Raw genomic sequence first — 19639 nt, 5'->3', positions numbered from 1 at the left:
TGAAAGATCACATTTATTTTCACGAAACTAATCTCTTAAACTTGCTCCATGATAATCTTCAAACCTCCTACAAGAATAGTCATTATTTAAAGTCCACATGAATACCTACAAGCAATGATCACAAACATTTACGGAACATTCTTTCCATTTATTAAATTGCGTTTTCCCTCCAAACTTTTACTGCTACAATTCTTTTTTGCAAATTTATTGTCCCTTGAGTTAGAAATGATGCAATTTTTAATTTTTAATTTATGGTACTTACGGTACTAGAGAGTTTGTACTTCTCAAAAAATAATCACTCGATGCTCTTTTAGTTTTAGGTTTTAGTCTTCTTTCCCATCCTTATCCTTACTGACAGTGTCATCACCATCGTACCTTTATGGTTTATATAGTTGAATGGACTTACATTTTTACCATTTTCTTCTTTTAAAAACTTATGTTTTCTTCTCCAAACTTCCTACCTGACAAGAACCAGAACTTATTTATTTTCTACATTTGTTCTTCCAAGTGTCTTTAATGACATTTTCACTATTTTATTTTGTTTTATCTCATCAAACATGCGCACATCACATTTGAAGAAACAAAATACAAATCTTTGAAGCACTAGGGGGGATAACCATTCGCACATGACTTCATGTGTGCCTTCATCATAGAAAAATAGACCGAATATCGCCAAGTCCTAAGTTTGAATAAATGAATCAAACAGAATATTGTCAAAATGCCGCATTTTTCTCACTAAAACAAACTTATGTACTTGCATGCAACCGTCTTTGAACTTGGATGACACCTAGTGCTCAACTTGGACGATAACCAGTGCTCAACTCGAACGGAGGAGCTTCCATTGCAGTGGAGAAGATGTTGACATGCACTAGAGCTTGGTGTGCTGGAGTGATACACTTCGCGCCTACTCAATGTCACGATACCCTGCACACACACCAGCCAATAATTGACCACGTGGACTAAATTGGAGCTACAATATGAATTGAACTGGATGAAATTTAGAAATTGAACTGACAGAAGAAACTAGACACCACAGGTACATCAAATAAAAAACTGGAGTAGTTAGTACCAACTACTAAACTAATGTACTGGATATTGTACTTATAGATTGTATATTGGTGAACTTTTACACTTGACGGGAGTAATCAACATGAACTTTTTCTCTCGAAGTTAGAGCATGTATTCCTAGACGATAATATTTGAACATCAGGGAAACAAATGTTTGAACGTCCGAGACAGTAGTGTGTGAACTTTGTCGATGAAAACATAAAACATGCTAAAATATTTCAGAAAACATGCTAAAATTGGTCCTATTTAGAGATCACTGTTCGAAATCTTTTTTTTTTTGAACTCTTAAGTGAGCAACGATTGAACATACATAGAGATATAAGGATGAGATGACGAAAGCTGAACTTTACGAGATGTCGAAGAAGAAGTGCCCACGACGGTGGTCAAATAATTTTGTAGACCACAGGAACTAAAAAAATGATCCACTGGTTTTCTAACTAGAGAACCGTAGGAATTAGCAAAATTGAACTACCCTGTTATAAAGAAATGAAGAGAGTTAAAAAAAATGCTAACAAGTAGTACTAAATAGGACTATTACAACTTGCCTTAGGGTCGTCCACAACAACATACCTGAACTCGGAGTAGACTGATAGTTGAACTTGGTACCAAGGTTTTTGAGTCGCCGAGTCAAGCCAAGTCGACGAGGTTGCGGCTAGTGGCTTGCTGGCTTGACTCACTGACTCGGCTTGAATAGTCGCCCCAAGTCGCCATATACTCCCTCCATTCCACAATGTAGTGCCTATAAATTTTTGTAAAAGTCAAACTTTGCCAACTTTGACCAAGTGTATAGAGAAAATTGTTTACATCTAGAATACCAAACATGTACATTCTGAAAATATAACTCATAATGTATCCAATGATGTGCATTTGGTATTCTAGATGTACCTACTTTTCATTATAAGTACGGTCAAAATTTGTAATGCTTGACTTTTGCAAAAATCTATAGGCACTACATTATGGAACGGAGGGAGTACTAATATAGAGCACCAGAGCACAGAGCAGCAGCCTATACTGATATACATCTAACAGCAGACCACATATAGAGCCCACCCCGCGCTCTCTGCCTCTCTTTCCTTCGGTCCTTCTCCTTCCCCAGTCCCCACAGCAGCAGCAGCAGCAGAGCACACAGCAGCAGCAGCAGAGCAAAGAGAGGCAGAGGGGGCGACGAGCCATACCTGCTAAGGTTTGCTGGCGCAGGAGAAGATGGAGGCCGAGGCGGAGGAGGCTGGCGGGGACGCGCGTCACCGGTGGAGGAGGCTGGTGGGGGCGCGCGTCACCGGCGGTGGAGGCTGGTGGGGGTGCGCGTCATTGGAGGATCTGGAGGGGTGCGTCGCCGGCGGCCGCCGATCTGGAGTGGCCCGCGCGGTTCCCTCCCTTTCCCTCTCTCTCTGTCTCTCTGTAACCCGCGCGGTCCTCTCTCTCTATTTACACCCCCCCCCCCAACCAAATTCTGGCAGGTGGCCCGCGCGACCGGCGGCTACTAGCCGCCGACTAATCGCGCCAAGTCGCTGGCGAGCCAGCGAGTCGCGCGACTCGCTCCCTGAGTCAAGTCGCCTGCGCGAGCCAGCCACGCCGCGACGACTTGGCGATTAGTCGGCGACTCAAAAACCTTGCTTGGTACACATCCACACTAGCACCAGCAGCACAAGTCGCGGTGGGTACCAGGGGTGTCGGTTTGGTGCTTGACACATGTAAGATGATCTGCAAACACAAACAAAGGTGAGCTGAAAATTTTGCTGAACCGCTACAAATTTTTGTGTATTGAATCACTATATAACTTAGAACATCAACTCCACAATGGTTTTTCTTTGAACTTTGGATCACTTTTTTTCCTGAACCACATGTGTACCAAGAGAAAACAACAAAGGAAAAAGAAATGACAAGTATGAACAGATGCATATACACACATCGAACTGTTTCTGCATTTCATTATGATCCGGTGATACAATACATATTTAACTGCTATACCAATAGTAAATTCAAAATTACATGACACTTTTTTTAGAGCAATCTAGTAAGCATTGCATGGAATACATCAAATATTGGGAGCAATTTTAACAAGTATTTATCTAATTTTGCATGTGCACAATACCACCAAGGTTGAACTTTTTGAGTTCTGATTTTTGAACCTCCCAGTAGTAATACATGTACTGAGCGGCACATGATTATGTTGTTGAGCAGCTGATCTACAGAGACAAAAAGCACTCCTATAGTGCACAGACAAAATCATGATAAAAAGTGGAGGCAAGAAGCAATCAGTAGGAGCACGTACACTTCATATTCTAAGGGGCACCACTAGGAGCACTAGCCTTTTTCTCTTTGTTGCTATATGAACAGGTGCGTACATCCAGTCTTTTTTTAAAGCGCTGAAGTCTCATGGACAAAGCATCAAACATGTTTCACGCAATCAAGTGCTCTCTCTCAGCTATTTGCTAAATGAACAAAGAACATGCTGCGGGTTTCATTTCGAACTTGCCTGGAAGTAATACTTGTGCTCTAGTCCAAGTACCAGTATAATGCTTATAGTCTGTAAACAAAAAAAAGATGCAGAATTTACAAACAAGAAGTTTCAAATAAAAGTTAAAACAATAGAGAAACAATGAAGCAAATAGCATCAGTGATCTTCTAACTGAAGCACCATATTGTACTGATATTTTTTTTTGTCAATGAACTTCTGCAATTTAGGTACTAGAACTCACTGATGCTATTTACTCTTTGTTTTTAAGGCATTTTCAGTACATGCCAAACATTTGTTTTTTAAACACATCCACAGGTAAAATGGATCAGTACATGATGAACTATGTCAGTTTTCAGAAGCAAAACTTGCACTGAATCTGCTAAACTTCTTTTTGCCGAGCTACTAATTTTTTATATATAGCAACACTATTTTTTTGAACAGACACATTGAACCGTTTCTGGGGTTCTTAATGAGTTGATGATAGAAAACATGTTGAACTCAAATTTTGGGCTTACAGAACTACCAAATGTTTTGGGTTCTTCTATCAACCTTTTTCTTATCTTTTTCTGAACTCCAAACCACAATTACAATTACAATACACACATGTACTACACAACAGTGTGTATTTGTACTATTCATAACAACGAATTAACCAAAAAATAAATAATTTATGAAGGAAACAGTTTTTGAACTTGGTTTGAGCTTCATCTCTTCATATTTTTTGAACTCATGCAGCAGGTATACCTGAACTTGCATGACATTTTATTCAGTTGAAAGAACCATGTTGTTGCTCAACAACAAAACAGAGCTTGATTTATATTAGCAAAGCAAAAGTTGGCCGGAAATTTTGTTTGGCATTTGATCAAACACAGGTAGGCCAAGAATTGCCATCACCGAATCGGCAGCTGCACGAATGCCTCCAACTAAACTTTACACTACAATAAGGCTTGACTGAATGAAATTGAGAACTTGAACTGAACTGAAAAAGAAGCTAAACTTGCTCCACTAGACCACTACAATCTTTGAACCTCTTACAAGAACAGTGCCTCCTGGTATCATATAGGTACTAAGCAAAAGATTTTTTGTCAGCTAATTGAGCTCCCACGGTTCATCAAAATTGTTCTAATGGTAAACTTTTAAAACAAAAATTCAACTCTCACAGGTACAACAATGGACAGGTTTAGTGCAAATAATTTCTGACCAAACTAACTCTTGCCACGGGGTGCGGAAAGGAGGGGGGTGCTCACTGGGGGAAGGAGGCATGGTGTCCGGCCGTGTAGGAGCGTGGTGGCAGGGGTTGACCCCAATTCAGACGTCGTGATTTAAATGAACTCTCACCAGTAGTATTTTTTGTACTTCTCATATAGTAATTCATGGACTTGCTGTTAAATACTCCCTCCGTCCCAAAATAAGTGTCTTGAGCTTAGTACAATTTTGTACTAGAGCTAGTACAAAGTTGAGACACTTATGTTTAGGATGTAGGAGGTGGTGGTGGAGTGACGCCGGGATCCTTAATTACATCATGAACTCCTACACATAGTGTTTGTTTCTTATTTTTTGTACAAAGCATATGATTTGTGAGCCGCATAGGTGAGATAAATCATCCATTCTACACTTTCTGAACACTCGATATAGCAATACAAGAACTTACCGGAGATCACACTGAACTGATGGGGCTCTGAAATGTAGATGGCAAGGATGCACTCCGCCGCTCTGCTGTGAGGAAGGTTTTCATTATCATTGACATCCTTGTCATACTGAGCAGGAGAGATGTTGGTCATCTGGTTTGACTCTGCGTTGAGTTGTGAGGCTTGGACTCTTTTTGGCACGTCACCTGATGTGAGAACCACCACTAGGGAAAACCTTATACACATAATCTTAGCAGCAGCGCGACACAAAAAGAGGCACTGTTGCTAATTAGTAGCAGCGCGGTTAGGGAAAGCGCGCTGCTGATGTAAATTTAGCAGTAGCGCGTGATGTTTAAACCGCACTGCTACAAAAATCCACCAACAGTACACAATGACCTAAGTTTACCAACAGCGCGGCGTCAAGAAGCGCGCTACTGCTAATGCCATAGTAGTAGCACGCTTTTTAGTCACGTCGTTGCTGCTAATTTTGAAATTGTCCACACGGTTGGCCCGTTGCGCGCTGCTGCTACGCTCTTAGCAGTAGCGCGTTTTTGCTCCCGCGCTACTGCTAAGACGCAGCACCCACCACCTTTTTCCCCCTCCCCCCTCCCCATCTCCTCTCCTCCCTTTCCCCCTACCTCCCACATCCTCCCTCTCTCACTCTTCTTCTTCCTCAATACTTCTCCCCCATTACTCTCCCTCTTCTACCTACCTTTCTCTCTCTTCATTACTCCTAGCTAACTACACCACCTCCATTAATGCATCTCCTTTCTTTTTTTCCTTCCCCCTCCACTAGTTGAAGTTGTCTCCTCCCAAATTAGCTAGCTAGGTAGATGTAGCATTTAGTTAAGTGACCTATTTGCCCCCTAACTAGATCTTTCTTTGTCAAGAAGAGCTTTGTGTACTTTTGATCTCCCTACATCATCATCCACACCGTGTGCTCGATCTCGAGATAGAGGTGATTAAAATTTCATGCTTTTGCAAAATGGAAATATGTGTATGTGTGTGTGATATGATAATTGGGAAATATGCTGGAAATTGTGTGTGTGGCATGAGTTGACGCCAAATTGTGCTTTTGAGTTGCCTATGTTTTGCCGAAATGTCGATTTATTTCCGTTTCGGCGAATTCCGGGCAAACTCTAGATCTATATATGTCCTATTTTTAGGGAAGGTCATGCCGAATTTTTGTATGACTTTGATGCATGCACGCATTTTTATAATCAATTTGTTTATTACTACCGTGCAGGTGTTCATGATGGTCAGTGGAACGATGATGGACAGGTGGTTGCGGTCGGTGGTGCAGGACATGAACGAAATAACCTGACAGAGGTTTTATGTCCGTGTCGAAGATGCAAAGGGATAGTTTGGCTCGACCACTATGACGAAGGTCGTGTCGAAGCGCACCTACTCATGACTGGTTTCATGGATGGCTATACTCGGTGGATAATTGAAGATGAGGATGATGATGTTGAGGACGCCGACGGGGCAGCCAATGACGACACTGGGCAAGACGAAGAGATGATTGATAATGGCGGTGGGGAAGAGGCCAGACATGGCGGTAGAGAAGGGGCCGGACATGGCGGAGGAGAAGGGGTTGGACATGTCGGCGGAGAGAACATGGACTCCATGCAGCAGAGTTCGTCGGTACTAAGTTCAATTGTGCGGGACCCTCATGTTCAAGCACTGCTTCGCAAGGAGACAAGTACTGAGAGAGCTGCTTCTAGAGAGGAGGCTAAGCTGGAGCAACGGGTGGTAGACTCGAACACTCCATTGTATGATGGTTGCAATCCTGAGGTGACCCGCTTGAGTTTCACGCTCCAACTCCTGAAGACGAAGGCTAAAAACAAATGGACCGACACTAGCCTCGATGAGCATCTCAAGTACCTAAAGGATGTTCTTCCCGCGGGGAATCTATGTCCTACTAGTGTTGATGAGGCCAAGAAGATCGTGTGCCCTCTTGATCTGCCGCATGTTAGATACCATGCATGCATCAACGATTGCATAATTTATCGGAAGGAGCACGCGGAAAAAACAAGCTGTCCGGTGTGCAATGCTTCTCGATACAAGAAGGCCGGGAAGAAATGTCCCTAGAAAGTTGTATGGTACTTACCGATCACTCCACGTCTCTAGGGGTATTTCGTAGATCCCAAGGAAGCAAAGCTAATGCGTTGGCACGCGGAGAGGAAGAAGCCCGACGATGGAGATGATCCGAAGCTGAGACACGTCAAGGATGGAAGCCAGTGGAGAGCATTGAACAGCTTCTATCGGTATTTTGAATGTGATGCAAGGAACATCGTGCTCGGCGCGTGTACCAATGGCATGAATCCGTTTGGCAACCAGAGCACCAACCATAGCACATGGCCCGTGTTTGTATGGATGTACAACCTCCCCCCTGGTTGTGCATGAAGTCGAAGTACATAGAGCATGCTTATTCAAGGGCCGAAACAACCAGGAAATAATATTAATTTGTATCTGGGGCTACTTCAAGAGGAGTTAGACACTTTATGGAAAACACCGGCCAAGACATGGGACGCCAGCAAAGGCGAGTATTTCTACATGAGAGCCGCGCTGATCACGACGGTGCACGATTATCTCGGTTACGGATATGTCGCAGGCCAGGTGTGTCATGGATATTGCGGATGCACGCGGTGCATGGATGATACGACGTCTCAGCAGCTAACGTCAAGGAAAGATGGCGGGTCTGGGAAAATCGTGTACATGGGGCATCGAAGATGGCTCGAACAGGACGACCCGTGGAGAAACCGTGGAGATCTATTCAATGGTCATGCTGAGCATCGAGGACCTCCACGTAAGCGGAGCGGTGCCGAAATCGATGAGCAGTTGAAAAACTGGAAGGAGTGCCCCGCGCCGGGAAAGACGATGAAAAAGGCACGGGAGCCGCTGCTAAAGGTATGGAAGACGAGGTCTGTGTTCTGGGACTTGGAGTACTGGCACAAACTCGATACACCCCATTGCCTTGATCAAATGCACATCTGTAAGAATGTCCTTGAGAGTTTTCTCGCGACACTGACGAACATGCCGGATAAGACCAAGGATGGGTCGAAGGTAAGAAAAGACTTGCAAGATTTGAAAATCAGGGAAGATCTGCACATGCCGCCCCGTAAACAGTCAGACGAGGCAGAGACGGAGACAGAGGCGCAGGAGAAGAAGGGCAAGAAAATAAAGAAAGAGGATTATTGCCCCCCTTCTTGTTTCACCTTAAGTCAGTCTGAGATCGATCAATTCTTTAAGTGCCTTACCGGAGTCAAAGTTAGTTCCGGTTACTGTGGCAAGATAAGCAGATATGTAGACACGGACAAGAAAAGGTTCAGCGGGATGAAGTCCCATGACTGTCATGTGATGATGACGCAGATACTACCTGTTGCCCTTAGAGGGATAATGGACAAGCACGTCCGTGACACGCTTATTGGTCTCTGCAACTTTTTCGACGTCATCTCTCGAAAGTCGATCAGTCTGAAGCAGCTCCGAAGGCTACAGGAAGAGATCGTTGTGATACTGAATGATCTTGAGATGTACTTCCCGCCCGCGTTCTTTGACGTGATGGTGCATCTGTGTGTCCATATTATGGACGACATAATAGACTTGGGGCCGTCATTTCTGCATAACATGATGCCGTTTGAGAGGATGAATGGGATCATCAAAGGATTCGTTCGTAACATGTCCCGTCCGGATGGAGGCATCGCCCAGGGCTATCTGACACAAGAGTGCATCTCTTTCTGCGAGAATTTTCTATATGGCGCAGACCAGCCGCCTGATGTTAGTGTTGGTTTGCCCGTTAACAAGCACGATGGGAGGCTCGAAGGAGAAGGTCACTCCAACTGTCACAGGGAACTGCACATGGCATACTCAGATCGACGCAGCGACTTTGACATAGCAAACTTGGTAGTGCTACAACACCTAGACGAGGTAGATCCTTTCATGGCACTGCACAAAAAAATTATCGCAAAGAAGTATCGTGACCGGGGGGTATGCAGGACGGACGCCGAAGTTACTAGAGAGCACAACTCCACTTTCCTGCATTGGTTCCCACCGATGGCGGCGCCGAGACCGGCGGGGATGGTACCAGGGAGGAAGATACCGGCGGGGAAGGTACCGATGCCGTTACCGAAAAGAAGAAGCAGAAGAAGCAGAGGATACGAAAACCTAACAAACTAGGGATTGGACGACTGGTGATCACAAAGATGGCACCTGGCAAGTTTGAGCTATTAGAGCCGGAAGAACCTCGCAAGTGCTATGGGAACCAAGTAGGATGCATCCTACGGGAATGCGCAAGCATCAACGACGATGACTTAAGGAGTAAAGAACATTTGACGCAGTTGCTCCTGACGAAGTTGCACAAGAGATTCAAGTTCCCCGACTGGGATGACAACATAGAAGAACCATGGGATGATCCGAAGATGAAAAAGATTAACAATCACTCCATGGGCATGTTCAGCAATGATTTGGCCTCTTGGAAAGGGAGGATGAAACGAGCTATTGAGGCTGAGGAACCCCTGTCCAAGATTCTGGAGGAAAATCCGACACTTACGGTAGAGGAGTTCGAAAAGTTCAAGGACACTTGCGCTACCGAGGCAGCCAAGTCTAAGGCTGCAAAATTCAAGAATCTTCAGCAAAGTAACACGGGGAAGCATCGCCTCGGAAGCCGTGGCTACCTCGGTAAAAGGCCCATATGGGATAAGGAGGACGCGAAACGTGAAGCCGCGGGTATCCCAGACCCCTTCGCGAAGTTCACCAACCCCTTTGGAGCGTGACTTCATCAGGGCCCGCTACAAGTGGGACAAGGAAAAGAAGGTTTTTTACACGGACCAGATCACGAGGAAATTGATTAGACTACTGGTAATTATTCTTTTACCACCTTACATTTAGCTCCAGATCTAGTCGACTACACATTCCTAAACGGTTCATGCTCCTTCTGCAGGAGAAGCAACACCAGCTTGCAGCCGAAAGCCCTACTTCTCCGATCAGGCCCAAGTGGGACACCCCTCTCAACCGGGCCTTGAACGAACTTAAGGGACTCCCTTTGGGCCAGCAGCTGCAATATGGTCATGTGCATGACGCTGGAGACGGCGCCACGTGGAAGGTGTTTTACAACGAGGGCCCGGAGGCCAAGGAGTAGAAAAAGAGGTTTAGTCAGGTGGACATCGACGAGAAGGTGAAGTTTGCGGTCGAGAAATAAGCAGCTAAGGACGCGAAAAAAACAGCCGAGGAGAAAAATGAGTTGCTACTGCAAGCAGTCAATGCAGCTGTAACTGCCTGCAGAAATGATTTCGCTACTAACTTGGTTCCAGCTATCATCAACTTGACGAAGGAAAATCCAGACAAGACGGTACATGATTTCCCGTTGCCCAGTTTCGTCGGGAGCAACTCTGTGAACAACAACACCACCGCACCATCACTTGCTCACGCAACCGGGCCTCCTCTCGCAGTCGCTCCCGCTCATAGCAGCCCGTCCTCAGTCTCTGGCGTGCTAGGTGGGCCTTCATCTTTGGCTGAGCTCGACGCCATCACGGTAATTACATGTCGCACCAACATAGAATATTCCATTTTCGTTGCCTTTCGGATGTTTTACGCCACAGACATGTGTTTGCAGGCCGAAGAAACCCCGTGCACCATACTCTACTTGATCAAAGGCTAGAAGGTGGACGTGGGAAAGGGGATGATAATGAACCCCTTGCAACCCACGTTCCACAACCACCCGATCCCCGCTGGGCACTTTAGAGTTAACTTGTCCAGTGTGAAATCGGGGCACGAGCATTTGCCTCCTCCAGTACATCCTATGGGAGAGGACGATAAGACCCCGCCGCGGATTGGAAACTTCAAGGGTTGGGTGCTGCTATGGCCAAAGAATCTTATTCGCCTAGAGCCGGCCAAGAGCACACCAATAACCACACATCAAAAACCATGTGCGGAGACCACCACCCCGCCTACGCAATTACCAGCTCCTGTAGTGTCGGGTGAGAGCAGCGGACGACGTGATGAAGGGGGTGCAATAGTACTGGCTGATGTAATCGGTCCTGTAGAACATATAATGGATGATGAGACGGAGGTCGACCCAATGGGTTTCCTCAATACAAACGCGTATGACTGTGACATAGATATGATGAGTCAACCATATGACGAATCGGGCTATCAGCATGCTAATGAGGATATGGATGATCTACCCGGGCAGGAAGGTCGTAGCAGGGATTGTAAGAAGTCTCTCTTCATGAAATCCTCACAGGACACGCCTGAAAATGCCGCCTCAACACAGGCTCAACTAGCCGAGGGTCGTACAGTGCTTAGCCCGGGAACACTGGGCAGGGGTTAAGGAAGGGTCTGGAAGGTGTGCCCAAAAAAAGGAGAGGAAGAGATCGGGGAAGATAGCTGCCTCCAAACAAGCCAGAGCACATAACAGCCAGATGATGGATTCTGAAGAGCGTGTACCCGTGAAAGGTGCGGCCATGTTCCATCTCACGAGCGATCCGATGCTACCGTCGAAACCGCTGGAGGCACTATCAGGGGATCTCAGGAGACAGCACGACCATGTGCTGTCGACTGAGAAAAGCCTACTAGCCTCGAAGGATCCAGGATATCCGACATACGCGGCTTGTGTGCCTGAGGGGAAGTGATACGTCGACACACGGCCCGCGGAGGTGTTCTTCCTGCGGTTTGACCATATCTTTGAGATGTTTCTGACAAGGCGGCTCGATTTTACAATCGTCCGCCTTTTTGCGCTACATATGAGCTCCGTCATGAAGAGAGAAGAAGTCTCGCAAATCTGTGTGGCGGATCCGTACTACATGCACGAGTCTTTCTTGAGTCTCGGCGACTTTGAGCGTGAAACTGCTACGGACTACCTCCAAAACTTCATGGTACAGAATAAGGACCAGGAAATTGTCCTCCTGCCTTATCATCCAAAGTAAGCCAGTTCCGGACAACCCTTTCGTACATTTCAATCATTCCTTCTCGCTCATATGAAGAATAATTTGAGGTATCTTTTCCCCGCAGCAACGGGCGCGCCGTCCTTATAGTTCTTTACCCGCGAGTCTCCCACGCCGTGTATTTCGACCCTTCCAGAGACTACGAGAAGAAGGACTACACCCACATAATGAATATTCTGGATGATGCTCTCCAAGGCTTCAGCATTAGAGGTGGCCACATGCAGATCAGGAAACAAAGGAACAAGAAGATGGGTTTCGCACATAAAACTAACTTTTGCTGCATCCATGTCCCAAAACCAAGCAAGAAGGATGGATTCTACATCCTCCATCTCATGATTGAGTTCAACACGGATCACCAAAAGCTTCGCATGACAAGCAGAAATGATGAACATATCCACAAGTGGCTAGACTCTCATGGAGAAGCGGATTATAAACTTAGAGATGACTTTTTTCGCATCCAAAGGGACATTGCAACGATCATCATGAAAGAAGTCGTCGATGAGAAGGGGATGTTCCACCACGGCCCTATATCGCGAGCTGACGTCCGAACTCGCATAGGCATGCAACGTCAAGACCTCACGCCATTCAAGAAGCTAGGGTCCATCCTCGATGATATGGAAGGATGGAACTTCTAGTGATTTACGATGCCGATGATGATGATATGTGTCGGTTGAACTTGTATACTTTCTGTAGCAATGAAACTTTGTGATGTCCACGGTTGTCAGGACCCCGATTCTAAGTCACACCGATCTAGCCTGTAACACCTCATATCACTTTGCCGCCTCACGCACGGTATTCTCACGGGTGTCGCCTTACCATGGCCCGGGACCGTTTGCGCCTTTTGGCTCACGTATATGATAGTGTCGCTAGCACCCATATGACAGAGAGCCCGGGCCGACATGGCTAGTCGTGAACCCAAAGCGGCACTAACTTACGGGGACAGGCATACATGAATCAACATCGAGCATGTCGGTCAGCAACGTGTGAATCCGGGCTGTAGCACTGGGCTAACAGGACTCCGGGAACCCGGGCTGTAGCAGGCTAGGCAGGACTCCGGATGTCACCGCGTGACATTTCCCCGAAGGGACAGACACAGGAACGAAGTGAATCACATGCCAGCCAGTTAGGTGTCCGGAGCAGTAGTGCTGGGCTAGCAGGACTCCGGTGAACCGAGCTGTAGCAGACTACTATGGCTCATGGAAGCACAAGACTACATTTCCCCATAAGAGAGGCTACCAAGGATAAACAACTAGGTTGTCGGATCCCACACATACCAAGCATTTCAATCATACACGCAATATGCTCGATATGTGTAAATACAACATGGCATCACAACATAACTCTACGACTCAAGTACTTATTCATTAGGCTCCGAAGAGCCAGATATTACAAACATGGGTCTCTCGACCCAGCATTCAGAGCATACAAGTCAAACACATGCGGAAGCTTAACATGTCTGAGTACAGACAACTATAAATGAAAAAGGCTGAGAAGCCTGACTATCTACTAGATCCTGCCGAGGGCACAAGATCGTAGCTGAGGTAACAAGCTAAACGTCGAAGTCCACGCGGAACTACTAGCGAGACTGAAGTCTCTCTGCAAAACATAAAATAAGCAAACATGAGTACAAATGTACCCAGCAAGACTTACATCAGAACTATCTACATATGCATCGGTATCAACAAAGGGGGTGGTGGAGTTTAACTTCAGCAAGCCAGCTTTGACTCGGTGGCTATCCTACCTACGACTGCAAGTAACTCTTTTGAGGTGGCGCACACGAGTCCACATATTCACCATATCAATACTCCACTATGGATCCGCTCCCGTCTCCCTACGAGAACGCCATCCATAGCACTCACGCTTATCTTGCGCATTTTAGAGTATCCACTTTCACTTGTCTATAAACTGTTATAGGCAACCCAGAAGTCCTTTACCGTGGACACGGCTATTCGAATAGATCATATTAACCCTGCAGGGGTGTACTTCGTCACACACGCTCTCACCACTTACCGCTGTTTACACAGCATGTACTCGGCAACCTTCAAGCGGAAGCCCAGCGAGGGTGTCGGCCACAGCCTACCTAAACACTCAAGTCTCTAGTCCAGGTTTATCGCCTATTCAGGTTCCATCCGCAGGGAGTCCGGCCGAGGTTTCCACATACGGCCCCGAACGATGTGTGCAGGGTTCCTGAGACACCAAACGGGCGACTCGGTACACCAGGCCACGAGCCTACCGCATCACAGCCCACCCCTCGGGTCAGCGCTGTCCACGGCCTCCATCTTACTACAAACACCAGAAACTACGTGCAACTCCTGGACAGAGGACAAGGGTGATTAAGAAGCCGAGAGGGTCCATTGGTTTCGGGCCCAATGCGTGGTAGTAACTGTATCATGGATCACAAACACAGAACTCAGTTCCTGAGGACGGCTTCAATGAGACAACCCACCATGTACTCCTACATGGCCTCTCACCGCTACCTTTACCAAATCGTGTTCACACACAGTAGGACATGTTCACACAACTCCAATTCATCCCCGATGAATCAGACCTGACACAACTCTAAGCTTAGCAGGCATGACAAACAATCATAAATGAGTAGGCACATCAGGGCTCAAACAACTCCTACTCATGCTAGTGGGTTTCATCTATTTACTGTGGCAATGACAGGTCATGCAGAGGGTAAAGGGGTTCAGCTACCGCAACAAGTAACAGATGAATCGTTGTTGTCCTAATGCAGTAAAAAAGAGCAGGAGCGAGAGAGTGGGATTGTATCGGAATGAACAAGGGGGTTTTGCTTGCCTGGCACTTCTGAAGATATTATAGTTCTTCATCGGTGTCATCGAACTCATCGTCGGAATCACGGCTATCGAGAGGGGACAATTACCGGCAACAGAGAAGGAAACACAATCAATGCAATGCAACAATTATGATGCATGCTAAGACATGGCAGTATGAATGTGTTTTGGCTAATGCAACTACAAACAGATGGGTTTGGGTCATTTTGAACCAAAGGTTCAATCCCAAACTCAAATTATGAATTTAAATAGTGCCTTATCATGTTTTGAACTAAACAGCAAGGTTAAGTTGTTTAGACATGCATGAAACCAATACAGATGGATAGATTGGATTTTTCTGATCATTTTTCATATATAAATCTTTTCAATCTGAGTTATAGATTATTTTCTATGATTTTTAGAAGTTTGCTACATTTTCTGGAATTTCCTATATAAAAAATAAATCCAGAAATGAGTTATTGCGTCAGCACTGCGTCACTGTGACGTCAGCTGGTCAACAACGCCTAACCAGAGTCAAACCTGACAGTGGGACCCATATGTCATCGACTCAGCTAATTAATATAGTTAATTAGCCTTAAGTTAAACCTAACCAAAATGTCAGTGGGGCCGGGGCCCACATGTCAATGACCCAAGGGGGGTCAAATCCCTGGTCAACCGGGGCTAAACCACCGGCGTTTAGCCGCCGGCGGCAGCAGACACGGCGGAAGGGCTCGGGATTGCTTCTCCGGCGCCCAATCGAGCAGAGGAGGGCACGCGCGGGGAGCTGGGGCTCGCCCGCATCCAGAGCGGAATGCGGCAGCAGCGGGGACGGACGGAGCTCGCCGGAAACGAGCTCGGGGCGGCGCTGGCGTTCGGGTGTTTGTGGCTACGGGGCTGCAGTGGCCGTGGCAGCGCGTTCATGGCACCTACAGCAACTACGTGAGGCGGCGAGCATGTTGGACACGACGCCCGAGCTGTTTGGTTGCCGGGGCCGCGTCGGCGGCGGGCGCAAGCGGCGGCGGGTGCGGTCGAGCTTGGTGCGGTCGCTACGGCATGCGAGGAAGAGAACGGAGAGGGGGAAACGGCCAGCAGCTCACCACGGTCACGACGAGCGGGTCGGCGAGGTCGGGGAGGAGCTGATGAAGACGGGAGGTCGCCGGCGATCTCGGCGGCCGAACGACGAAGACGAGGTCGGGGGCGGCGCTTCGGGTCATTTGGCGTCGCGTGAGTCGACAGAGAGACGTAGGCGACGGTGGCGGAGCTCCTGGGCATGTCGGAGAGGCGAGGGGGAGGCGATGGCCGCGGTGGTGGCGAGCGGCGGCGACGAACCCATTCGGGTGGGTGAGAGAGAGGTCCAGGGGAGGGAATGAGCACAGGGGAGAGCGGGAGGGGTCGAGGGGAGCGTGTGGCGTCTCCGAGGACGTCCAGGGAGAAGCGGCAAGCAGGAGGTGGCCGGGGCGCGTGGGCGCGCACGACGGCCACACACCTCTCGTCCTACTGGCGAGAGGTGGGAGATGACTGGCAGCGGCGCTGGGCTGGGCCGGCCAGGTGGGCTGGCCAGCTGGGCTGCGACAGGTGAGGCCAGGTAGGTTTCCTTTCTCTCTCTTTTTTTATTTGTTTTTGTTTTCTAATATTCTGTAGTCTTTAGGGCTTTATTAAAAATACTTAGACACTTCCAAAAATCATGAAACTACTCATGATCACTGTTGGGAATATATCCTACAGTAAACATTTTAGTTTATGATTATTTGAGCATTTAAAATATTTAATAGCATTTAAATGCCCAAATGCAAATAGAGTATGATTTAATCCAGAGCCCAAATATGTCATGGAAAAATGTGCATCACCTCTGGTTACTGTTTCCAGCATTTTCCAAGAATGATGAACATTTTTTAAAGCCATTTGGATTTACTGGAAATATTTTGGTTGAACCTAGTGAATTCCTTTAATGCTAGGGTTTAGGCAATCCCCATTTCAAGTTTCTTTCAAAGTTTAAACATGATGCACACATGAAGTTAGCCTCGTGCAATGTCAGAAGCTAGGGATGTGACAACGGTCCCTGCCGAACTTGCATAACGCTACTGTTTGTTTGGGTACGATGACCTGCGTACCTCTAGTTAATTATTTTGCGTACTGTATGTTGCATCTAGTTGCTAATTAACCCTTTCTTTTTCATGTTGCTCTAATATATTTTGTTGCATGTAATTGTACATCCTCTTGATGAACATGCATCTCTAACAGGTACCTAGTTTCTTGATGGCGAGATGGCGGTGCTATGTCGTGTACAAAGGGAAGGTTCCGGGGGTGTACAACGAGTGGCCTGAGTGTCAGGCGCAAGTGAATGGGGTCTCGGGCGCCAGCCATAAAGGCTTCAAAAGCAGACAAGAAGGAGAAGCTAGTTACTTGAGGTTCACGCTAGCGCGAGAGAGGACTCGGAACCGCCGCCTCATGTACTGCATAGTTTCGCTCTCACTCATAGTGATAGCTCTTCTCACATATACCATTGTTTAGATGGATGACGTTGTAGTTGCAAGTATTCGAGACTTGCATGTATCGCTATTTTTGAGATGATGACGAGATACCACTTTGTATTGGATGATGATTATGATGAGACTATTTGTATGTACATGCTATGATTACATTTGTGGTCTCGCAGCCATTGGTATGTGTGTCATGATGACATTTGTATCTGCTAAAGATTCTTGTATAAAGCATGTTCAAATACAAAACAAATATGCAGAAAAAAAACAAAAACTACTAAAATTAGCAATAGCGAGTGGAGAAAAGTTAGCAGCAGCGCCACGATAGCAGTAGCGCGTCCATGCAACGTGCCATAGAGCTATTAGCAGTAGCGAGCTTCCACAAAGCGCGCTGCTGCTACACTTGTATAGCAGTAGCGCCGGTGAGTACGCGCTACTGCTACGTGTTAGCTGTAGCGCCGGTCCCCGCGCTACTGATACACCTAAAACCCGCGCTGCTGCTAGCCTTTTCCCTAGTAGTGAACTACAATTGGAAAGGCTGAGCATCAAGTGGTAATTAAGGAACTGTTTTTTAGTATAGGCGCTAAACCAGAAAATGTGTTTCTATCTTTGTTAACGAACTGATGTAATTTATTATACCGAACTGCTACTGCGGTGTACACATATATAACTGAATTATTACTGATTTCACTTTTTATATTGAACCGACACAAAAAAATATTAGCAAAACTTGAACCTAACTTTGAGGAAGGTTCAGAACAAAAGATGATAAAATATAGCTCCAGTAGAATGGACTACTGTTATTCCAGAATGACGTGCTATAAAATGTGTCGATCGAACTTCTTAGAGAAAATTCAGACTATTGTTTAGTTTTTATACTATGAACTAATATAACTTGGTAGATCGAACTTTCTACAGAATAATAACTACAAACAAAAGAACCATGTCACGCACCTCCTTTTTTATCCATGTTCTTTTTGCCACTTTTGTGATGCACTCAGATGCAAGAAATTTAGCAGCTAGGACGAGTGAGTTCTCTGCCAACGCAAACAGAAGGAGTCAACAACAGGCTGACAACCTCCCAGCGAGAGGAGGAAGGCCGGTAGAGCGCTGTATCGTGCATTTTTGCCAGCTGCGCCTGTGCTCCTCTATGAAGGAGCCCTAACTATCAAGGACCCTAGCGCAACACCATGTCCACCCGCAGCATGACGCCCCCTCCGTTGTTCAACGAACTCGTGAGGTGATGGTGAACGGTCTGGAGTGGTGGCGGTGAATGCCGTGGCACGAGCACTAGAAGCAGCCTACAGAACGACCTCCACCACCATTAAGCCACACAGCTGAACCATAACATGTTAAAAGGAAGAAAAACATGTTCAGATTCGTGGATGAAAAAGTGCATGTGACGTAAATTATAAGTATAGCCTGACCTCCGGCTCAAATATGCTTCCAGATGTATTCTGAGCAGTTCCTTCAATAATCATTGTTGATACAGCAGCAGATAGCTTCTGAGTGTTATCTGGAGGATCCATCTTCTCACCACCAAAGTATGCCTCAACAACAGTCATCTTAATAATGACAATGAAGAAAGTGGAAAGGAGTCAAGGCCCAAGCATATTTGAGAAATCATGAATCCTACCATGGAATTTCCATGTATTAAGACAAGGACAATACTAAAAAGAAATAGCTTTCCACCTGATTTAAAGTTAATGTTCCAGTCTTTTCACTGCAGATTGTTGTTGCAGAACCCATTGTCTCGCATGCAGAAAGTCTCCTGACCTGTTAACATATGGTTGAGAATGCATGAGACCAGCTGTTACTACAAGTAACACGACACAGTAACAAACACAAGCAAGGAATAGCAGCATACCAGAGCTTTATCCCTCGTCATTTTGCGCATCGAAAAGGCGAGCCTGACAAAAATAGCAGCATACCAGTTTCAACACCGTCGAGTAGCTCTTCCCGCCAGGATGCGAAACGAATGCCTAGACAGGAGAAAATAGTGGACAATATAAGACGTTTTTGCACCATAAATTGGGCACTGCAACTCATGAAAGCAAGTGTAAATTTATTATTACTGAGAACTGGTTGGCAAGGACAGGCTTCTCTTCATAGATCCTGGGGAATATTTGAAACTGCTGAAAGTACCCTCGGTAGCTTCTCCCTATGCTTCCTGAATTGAAAAGAAGGAGAAGAGAATGCACTTTGAATAAAACTTTCATCTAAAGTTCAGTCAGTTGCAGTGCATGAATGTCACAACACAACCATGGCAAGTCTCAGAGCAAAATCAGGA

The 19639-nt window shown here is 46.3% G+C and overlaps 1 long non-coding RNA gene across 1 annotated transcript; it reads right to left on the bottom strand.

Moving 5' to 3' along the window:
* Positions 1–508: 508 nt before the first annotated feature.
* On the bottom strand, positions 509–2769 carry LOC123119932 (uncharacterized). The gene is made up of 4 exons (XR_006459085.1): positions 2244–2769; positions 1639–1807; positions 1379–1541; positions 509–924 (listed from the first exon to the last, which is right to left on the bottom strand). It is a non-coding gene; the product is annotated as an uncharacterized lncRNA (long non-coding RNA).
* Positions 2770–19639: the final 16870 nt, after the last annotated feature.

This window comes from Triticum aestivum, chromosome 5D, assembly GCF_018294505.1.
Source record: "Triticum aestivum cultivar Chinese Spring chromosome 5D, IWGSC CS RefSeq v2.1, whole genome shotgun sequence".
Classification (NCBI taxonomy): domain Eukaryota; kingdom Viridiplantae; phylum Streptophyta; class Magnoliopsida; order Poales; family Poaceae; genus Triticum; species Triticum aestivum.
Note: the sequence above shows the minus strand (reverse complement) of the source record. Positions and strands in the feature narration are given on the sequence as shown.